Source organism: Aegilops tauschii, chromosome 7 (genome assembly GCF_002575655.3).
Source record: "Aegilops tauschii subsp. strangulata cultivar AL8/78 chromosome 7, Aet v6.0, whole genome shotgun sequence".
In the NCBI taxonomy this organism is placed as follows: Eukaryota; Viridiplantae; Streptophyta; class Magnoliopsida; order Poales; family Poaceae; genus Aegilops; species Aegilops tauschii.
The window spans coordinates 162281435-162290792 of NC_053041.3; the positions used below are offsets into that span (position 1 = coordinate 162281435).

General features: G+C 46.9%; 1 long non-coding RNA gene across 6 annotated transcripts; it reads left to right on the plus strand.

Annotated features, from left to right (window-relative positions):
* Positions 1-288: 288 nt before the first annotated feature.
* LOC120968244 (uncharacterized) lies at positions 289-3745 on the plus strand. 6 transcript variants are annotated; one of them, XR_005762534.3, is made up of 5 exons: positions 289-658; positions 763-1073; positions 1191-1415; positions 1521-1939; positions 2791-3745. It is a non-coding gene; the product is annotated as an uncharacterized lncRNA (long non-coding RNA). The 6 variants fall into 6 exon arrangements; XR_006667139.2 differs by having other exon boundaries at positions 290-658; positions 1191-1578; positions 1817-1939; XR_005762533.3 differs by having other exon boundaries at positions 292-658; positions 1191-1939; positions 2791-3023; positions 3352-3745.
* Positions 3746-9358: the final 5613 nt, after the last annotated feature.

Below are 9358 nucleotides of genomic sequence, written 5' to 3' on the forward strand. Positions count from 1 at the left end.
CCCTAGAAATTACCATGTTAATTAGATAGTATGAGTCGTTAATCTGGTGGGACCGAGTTATAACGGTGCAGATTAACCATATAAATTTTGCACAGAAAAAACGCTCAACTTGGCCAAGAAATAAAAATAATCTATCAGAAAATACGCTCAACTTGGCCAAGAAATAAAAATAATCTATCTCCAAGTTGAACTGTTTAACGAAAAAAAAATTTGGTGCAGCCGCACGTTAGGCTGTTCGTACAGAAACAAGACTCTCAATCTTATCAAAAAATAGCAGAAATAATGAGCGGCTCGGCTGATGGGGCCCTCGGTAGAAAAGTGGGTTGGCAAAATAGAAGCCAACACCGTTGTAGTAGAACCCAAGCCACTCTTGATTGGGCCGAAAACAATTGATTAGATGGCCCATACTCTTTTCACGGTTGTACAAGCCAAGGAAACCCTAAACTCACCTAAAAAAAGGAAACCCTAAAATATCTACTTTTTCATCGTCTATTCCACTCCGCATTAATTAAAAAAACAGAACCCATCTTGCGGCATCTAATTTGTACTCCTACCTCAATGGAAAACAAATCCACGTCTCTCTCGAAACCAATTGAGGCATGGATCGGTGTTCTCAAGGGGCTTATTGCATCAAAATTAGTTTCCTCATCTCGATCAGGTTCTTTTCTCAAAGAAATTGTTCTGAATTTGTATTTTTTGCTGTTTTGGATTCGGTTTTGATTTGGTTTCTATCCTCCTATCTGATAGTGTTGTGCTCTCCAGGAATCAATTCTGAATCTTCTCACATATACGTACAACCTATGGATACAACCTAGAGATCGATCTTCATCCTCTCCGATATTGTTGTGATTAATTCTGAAATCTTTTGACCTACACACAATCTATGGATACCTCATGGAGATCGGTCAGAGCATATACTCTTCTCATTGGGTAAGCTTATAAATTAAGTACATCCTAGAGATCGGCCTTCGCCCTCTCCGATATTGTTGTGATTAATTCTGAAATCTTTCGACATACGCACAATCTATGGATACCTCATGGAGATCCTTCAGAGCATATACTCTTCTCATCAGGTGAGCTTATAAATTAAGAAATTTGTTGTCTACATGTCATTTGTACTCCTAAATCAAGTTTTATATCTGACAGCTTCAGTAATGTGTCTGATGCCTTTTGGCCTATATATATGGCAGGGTTAACATCATCAATGGCCTGCCCCAGTCTCCAGTAAGGCTGATGCCTTTTCTTGATTTTTTTTGTCGCCGTTCTGACGCAATCTCCTGTTCAAGGAAGTTCCTTGCCAAGCTTGCAAGTCCTGACCGTTGTAGGTCAGAGAATGTTTTTCTGGGCAATTGGTTTGTAAAAGCAATGGCAAGTGATAACTACTAAAGCATTGAGTGTCGTTGGTGTTGCAGCACGTATGGGGATTGATTTTCCTTCAATTGTGCATGACAACTACTTGAGCATTGAGTATCGTTGCTGTTGCAGTATTAAATTTCAATGCCTTTTTCTAACAATTTTAGGTTAATCAGACTGGCGTGTGAAATCTCGGTGCTATCAACTACGAGTCAGAATGGCATGGTAGGTTAAGACCAGTTATAGTGTATTGATATTAAGGTCAGCACAAAGGAAATCATATATGTTCTATTCATATACAATTTTTATGACTACATATTCCCTGACAAGATAGTTTCAGATTGTTTATATGTACTGAATTGAAGCCCACCTGAACATTACTGTTGTTGTTGTGGTGTCTTCAGGTAATCATTCCAAATTGATGCCCACTTGAACATTAATGTTGTTGTTGTGGTGTCTTCAGGTTATCATTCCAAATTGATGCCCACCTGAACGTTAATGATGTTGTTTTGGTGTCTTCTGGTGATTGATATAAAGCAGAATGTACTTCCCAAGATAATCTACTAACTCGGTTACAGTGTCTAAGGTAAGAGTTCTCTGTAATGATAGCATTTTTACTTAAGAGAATGATGGCCTTTCAGGCTGAGCCAAATGTAGTCCAATTCTTTTCTTAAACCAATCACAAATGTGAATCTGGTCATGTATTTAGGTAATGGTATGTAGTTGAGTTGGTTGTTTCAACGAAAGCAATGAATTTTGGTTTTTTATGTTTGGACAATCATGCGATAAAGAGATTTTATGATCTGACACTTTTCTATCAAAATTTGAATACATTAAGATGCGTGCAGTTCGTTTACCATCATCCGATGATGTTCTGAGAAATTTATATATTAGGAGAAAATTTCAACCGACAACTTCAGTAATGTGTCAGAAAGATGCGGTTGTTTAGGTAACTTGCATTGCATAATAATTATTCATAGAAATCCATCCATCCATCTATCTATATTATTATGGACTCCCTAGAAATTCCCACATTGATCAGATTAAAAAATACCTTTGATTTGGTGTGCCCAAGTTATTACGTCTCAGATTTAAATAAAATTCTGTAACTTCTATTTCATGGGCCAAAAGAAATCTCTGCAACTTTTCTATATTTTCTTTTGAAAACATACTAGACTTGAAAACATACAAGAGGCAAACTCTTTTTCCAATGGGTTAAAAAACAGTGTAGACATCCGTGTCGATGCAGAAACAGAACAGAAATCTGACATTATCTATTTTCTTTAAAAAAAGGCATGACTTGCTTATCTCCTAAAAACATGCAAAGGCAGAAGGTTTTGCTTTCTGATAAATCGCAACAGATAACCATCCTGCTGTTCATCACAACTAAGAGAAGCCGTCTCCTCTTCCTCTCCATGATCTCTCTGCATCGTGCAGATTGTGCGCCATGCTGACAGCGGCCACCGATGTTTGCTTCGTCTCCAACCGTGAAATGATGTATGCGTACATATCCAGTGGAACGCTACCCAGTCTCCATCCTCGGCTTCGACGATAGAGTTTAACAGCCAGACATGCCATTCTCACAAAGTGCTCACACTTCCCAGCCAATGCCGCTGACTGGCTGCCTCCTCAATTCGGGAAAAACTGACTACTTGAGGAAAAGTTGTAAGGTATTAGTGCTTACATAACCCTTTGCTCTGCTGATACTCCGCTAAGGATTTTAGGAGCATCATTTTTGTGCACATTTCCCCTTTCGGGGTTGAAAGGTATTAGTATGGCTCTACACAGAAAGCTGCATAGCATGCCTAATTTTGTACTTAACTTGCAGTTCTACAGATCTACTACAATTATATGATCTCCTCATACCAAAACTGGGCAGATATCACACATGATTTTCGCCTCTGTTTTTATGTTGTGAATTTCTGTAATTTGTAATACTTTGCTACTTGGGATAAAGAGCATGGTGATTGCAAAGATTTTCCTTTTCGTTTTTCCAAGGTATTGGTGATCTTCCAGTCCATTCCCGCAGAGCACGCCTTTGGTTAGATCGTCCACTCAGAGTATTTCGAAGTACTACATTTTGGTTGGCAGGGGATTCTTACGGGGACACATGATTCACTTTATTTCTTTCTGTTTTCAGACACATGAAACTGCCAGACTGGAAGAAAAAGAATCCGTGTGTATATATGTCCATTCTCACTGCAGTGAAACCTTCCTCTACAAAAGGTGCTGCCGTAATAATAGTTTCTATATTCTAATAACTTTTGGTTGGACACTTGATCTCCGTTAGTTAGTTGTTACTTGGAGATATATTCATTTGATGCACACAAAATTAATCTTTGTACACAGTTACATGGGTCACTATTTTTTAAATACAAATTATGGTTGTTTACATGCAAGTCTAAGCAATCTTTTGAAAATGCCTTTCTATTTCAGAGATCACTTGTTTTTTTTCACAAAATATGCACTGCCATGAGACTGCTTACAGTAGAAATTAATGTTCTATAAAACTCATGGCTGCTCATTTGAATATTGTTATCCCCCCAAAACAAATGCTCAATGTTTAGTACTTAATTATCTATGCGTACTTTATATGTATGAAGTAAAGTGAATGTGCATTTGTTCAAATATTGTACGACCCCCAAAAACAAAAAGGGGGCACACACAACTTTTTGAGATTTAACTTTGACCATCAAATAGAGTAAATAATATTATGAGATGACAGTTGGCACGATCAACCACTTTATTAGAACCTTCCCCGGTTGCACTCATATGCTAAAGATTATAGCATCCGTCATGTTATAGCTAGATCACATGATGATACTGATACTTTTGAATTATTTCACAACCCTATGTCACCCATTGCTGTACAACGGATATAGGAGTTTTTTTTTGAGAGAAAAGCTATAGAAGTTGATACAGAGTGTGAACATTGTGAACGATGCTATACAATATGACAGCTGGTCATTTCCACGGGTAACGGAAAATATTGTACTGTATCAGAAGGGTAATACCAAACCGTTATTAGTGCTCCTCAACCTGCCCCAGCACCATACAAATGAATACGAAAGTTGTGTTCTATGTGAGGAAGGCACAAATGATACTATTATGCACATCTTTTTATCATGTGAATTCACTCAGAATTTTTGGTGGAATCGGGGTATTGAATGGGGTACTGATCTGGGACAGTTTGCTCAATGAGTCAAAAAAGAGGAACAACATCATATCTTTCAAAGAAATCCTGATCACTGGATGGTGGTCTAAACCCAGCCTAAAGGAGGAGATGCACTTTTGCTTAGATCATTTGTATTTTATGTTCTTCTTCTATACATATAAACATGTAAATGGAAATGAGTCATAGTTGGTGTTTTCCCTACTATATTTTACTCGAATAAATAGACTAAATAATCCAAAGTCATGTAACTTAAATTATACCCATGAAAATTTTAAATGCATGGGTAGTTTCTAATATTATGAAATATTTATATCTCACATTCAAAAACTAGCCCATGTGATTGCACGGGTTGACAACAGTAAGATAAATTCGTAGGCATTGGATCGGTGACTTGTTGGATCATGTGACAGTTATAACCTAGGGCGATACGGCACTAGCTTCAGTTCATCGATATAATGTAGGCATGTATTCCGTAAATAGTCATACGTGCTTTATTAAAAGAACTTGCATGACATCTTTTGTCCTACCTCCTGTGGCAGCAGGGTCCATATTGAAAACTAAGGGATATTAAGGCCTCCTTTTAATAGAGAACCAGAACAAAGCATTAACACATAGTGAATACATGAACTCCTCAAACTATTCTCATCACCGAGAGTGGGCCCGGTTGTTGTCACTCTGGGGTTGTCGGATCATAACACGTAGTAGGTGACTATAACTTGCAAGATCGGATCTAAAACATGGATATAATGATAAATTCATAACCGGTTCAGATCTGAAATCATGGCACCCAGGGCCAAAGTGACAAGCATTAAGCATAGCAAAGTCATAGCAACATCAATCTAAGAACATAGTGGATACTAGGGATCAGGCCCTAACAAAACTAACTCGATTACATGATGAATCTCATCCAACTCCTCACCGACCAGCGAGCCTACGAAGGAATTACTCACTCCCGGTGGGGAGCATCATGGAATTGGTGATGGAGATTGGTTGGTGATGACGAAGAATGAAGATCCCCCTCTCCGAAGCCCCAAACGAACTCCAAATCTGCCCTCCCGAGGAAAAACAGGGCTTGGCGGCGGCTTCGTCTCGTGAAACGCGATAATTCTTTCTCCCTGGTTTTTTCTCCGAAAATAGGAATTTATAGTGTCAGGGTTGAGGTCTAAGGGGCCACCAGGTGGGCACAACCCACCTGGGCGCGCCAGGAGAGGGGGGCGCGCCCTGGTGGGTTGTGCCCACCCAGGGGCCCCTCTCTAGTGGTTGTTGGCTCCAAAAATCCTCTTTTATTCCATAAAAATTCCTCGTAAAGTTTCGTTTCATTCCAAGAACTTTTATTTCTGCACAAAAACAACACCATGGTAGTTCTGCTGAAAACAACGTCAGTCCGGGGTTAATTTCATTCAAATCATGCAAATTAGAGTCCAAAACAAGAGGAAAAGCGTGAGAAAAAGTAGATACGCTGGAGACGTATCAACTCCCCCAAGCTTAAACTTTTGCTTGTCCTCAAGCAATTCAGTTGGTAAACTGAAAGTGAGAAAGAAAAACTTTTGCGAACTCTTTTGCTCTTGTTTGCATAATTAGGCTTACACAGCACCCAAGTTTTCAGCCAGCAATATAACTAACCATGTCAATAATAACTCTTAAAGATTATATTAACTCATATCAATGACATAATCAGCTAGCGAGCAATAATAAGATATCTCAAATAGCAACACGTTGTCAAAACAATCATGATATAATATGACAATAGTGGTATCTCGCTAGCCCTTTCGGAGACCGCAAAACATAAATGCAGAGCACCTCCAAAGTTCAAGCAGCGACCAAACATTGTAATTCATGGTAGAAAAGATTCAGTCATGATGCACCCAACATTAGCTATACTGTCGGAGTAATTGGCCACGGATACCCCGAAGACGGCGAGACAATAATTCAAGACATAGGGGCTAGCAAAGCCCCTCAGTCCGACTGCCCGGCTGCTCCTGCCGGCTCCCCGTCCGACTGCTCTGCCCGGCCGGCTACCGGCTGCCGACTGCACCGACCAGCCGGCTGCCGACTGCAGCTCGACCCGACACCGACAAGACCCCGATGTGGCGGCCATACCGCGGACGAGACGGCTGTACCTCGACGCCATCATGTATAGTGTCACTTGTCCCAGGCACTATTTATGAAGTGACCCAGGGGACAAGCATGACACCCCACTATACCCCCTTGCTCCCATGCCACCACATAGCTTACATGCTAAGCTAGCCATGCCTATATAAGGCACACATCCATCCATCCATCCACACACTCTCACGTATGAGCATCACACTCCCACGACCACACATGGCCAGGCACATGTGCCACACTAGCTAGCTAGCTCTCAGATCAGCTCCAGGAGCACCGTGTACTGTCTGATGTACACCCCAGATATACTCAGACATGCAGGAGTAGGGGTATTATCTCTCCGGAGAGCCCCGAACCTGGTAAACTAGCGCGTGCTACTCGCATACCCGCTCCCGGGCCTATCAGCAGCAGTCTTACCCTCGCAATAAGCCCTTGTGGCATCTGTTGACTCGCAACCCCCCGTGAGAATACCACGACAGTTGGCGCCCACCATGGGGTGGTACTACTACTATGCTACCACGCTGCTGCTGGTTTCGCAGTCCGGGCGGGACCATCTTCGTCATCTCCGACGCGACGTCGCCGTCGTCTCTCCGGTAGTGCTCGGGGGCCCGACATCGACACGCTCCCGGAGCGGCCGAGGGGCGGCGCGTCCTCGCTGTCGGCCTCGCCATCGTCATCACCACCGTTGCGATGCCGGCCATCTGACCACGCGCGCGCGGGGCCTCGCTTCGGTTGGCCGTGTCCATCCATGCGCCGCTTGCATCCGCTCCCCTCTGCGCTGTGCTTTGCTCCGGCCGGAACGGGCGTTCGCTACTCCATATATCATCTGCGCTAGCTAGCTAGATGTAAGTCAACTATAGTCATACACCACCCAAAACACTTCCCTGATGCAAGCGAGACAATGGCCATATACTAGTCAGATTATGGCCATACGTGCCTTGTACACGCATCAGATAACATTCAGACCACGCCCAGACAATGGCGCTGGTTTGCTGCTACTATTGCCCGCTGCATGCTTGCTCCTGCAACCACTGAAGCCTGCGAGCGCCGTGGCCGACCGCGCCGGCGCTTCCGCCGTCCGCGCGCCTGCACCCCTTCTTTGCGCTCGTGCGCGAGCCCCACATCCTGGTGCTGCTGCTCCCCGAGGCTCCCCGTCGCCCCGTAGGCTTCGGCCACTCCCGCAACGCTGCTCCGTTCGCAGCGTCCCGGCGCTCCTGCATCGCCGCCACCAAGCGCCCCCACGCGCGGGCGCGCTGCCTCGTCGCATTGACGTCACCCTCCTGGCCCCGCACGCGCCTCCCCGTCCTCCTTCGCGCCCGTCCACGCCGGACTGCCACGGCTGTCCGTCCACGCACCGGCTGGCTCCGGGCCCCTGCCGGCTGCTGGGTGCTCCGCGCCAGCCGGCTTCGGGCCCTCGCCGGCTCGCCTCCGTCTCGTCGGTCCGCTGCCGGCTCCGCGCGCCTCGCGTGCCCCCCGCCGGCTCCGGCGCTCGCCGTGTGCGCCGCTCGTCCGGGTTGCCACCGAGTCCGCCTCGCCTGGCCGGCCTCCCCCGTGCCGGCTGCTCCTCCGCCCGTCTCTGGCTGCCCCGGGCCCGGCTCCGCCCCGTCGCCGGCTCCCCCGCGCCCGTGGCCGCCTGCTTCGGTCCCGCTGCACCGGCTGCGGTGCCCCGATGCCTCCCCGCGCCGGCTCGGCCACGCGCGTCCGCCTCCATCCGACCTCACTGTCGTGTCGCCGCTGCGCCGGCTGCGGCTCGCTGCCGCCTCACGTAGCACCGCCGGCTCCTGCGCCGGCCGGCCTCGCCGCGCCCACCTGCTCCTGCAGCCGGCTTGCCACCAGCCGGCTTCACGCACGCGCTGTGGCTCACCCGCCGGGTCACGCCCCAGCCGGCTGTTCAAGAAGAGAGAAGGGGCCGGCTGGAAAGAGTTTCTGGGTTAAGGAAAAGAAAGAAAAAGACAAAGAAAGAACAGAAAGTTGAAGAAAGACCCGGCTGGAGGGAAAGAAGAAGAGTCCGGCTGCTACGGCCGGCTGAAAAAAGAGAACCCGCGTCCGGCTGAAAAAAAAGAGAGAAGCCGGGTGCTAGAAGAAAGAAAAAATGGTGGGCCGGCTGCCCAAAGAAAAGTCAAGCCGACTGCCCACAGCAGACTGCTGGCAAAAAAAAGAAAGAAAGAAATGTGCGTCCAACTGCCAGATGTGCGTCCGACCGCTGGCTGCCTGGCCGGCTGCAAAGAGCCCGACTGCTGTGTCGGGGTCCGCCCGCCCAGCCGACTGAAGAAGAAAAAGAAGAAGAAAAAGTAGTCGCCGGGAGATCCGGCGCGACTGCTCAGCAGTCGGCCCGAATCTCGGGGGCTACACCCAGCGGGCGCGCTGATGCGCCTCCGCAAGGAAGAAGACAAAGTAGTTGCCAAGAGATCCGGCCCGACTGCTCAGTAGTCGGCCCGAATCTCGGGGGCTACACCCAGTGGGTGCACTGGCGCGCCCCCACGGAAGATTGCAAGAAACAAAAACAAGAGAAGAAAGAAGAAAAAGGGCGTTGCCAGACGCCTCGCCACCTGGCCGGCTGTGCCAGGCCGGCTCGGCTACGTTCTGCTTGCCGCCTGGCCGGTCAGGCCCGACCGGCTAGACCCTCCTCGAGCGCCTAGAGGCTCGAGGGCTACACCCAGCGGGTGCACCGACGCGCTCCGCGAGCGCTGAGCCGCGGTGGCTGTCTTCGACGACCTCCGCCTC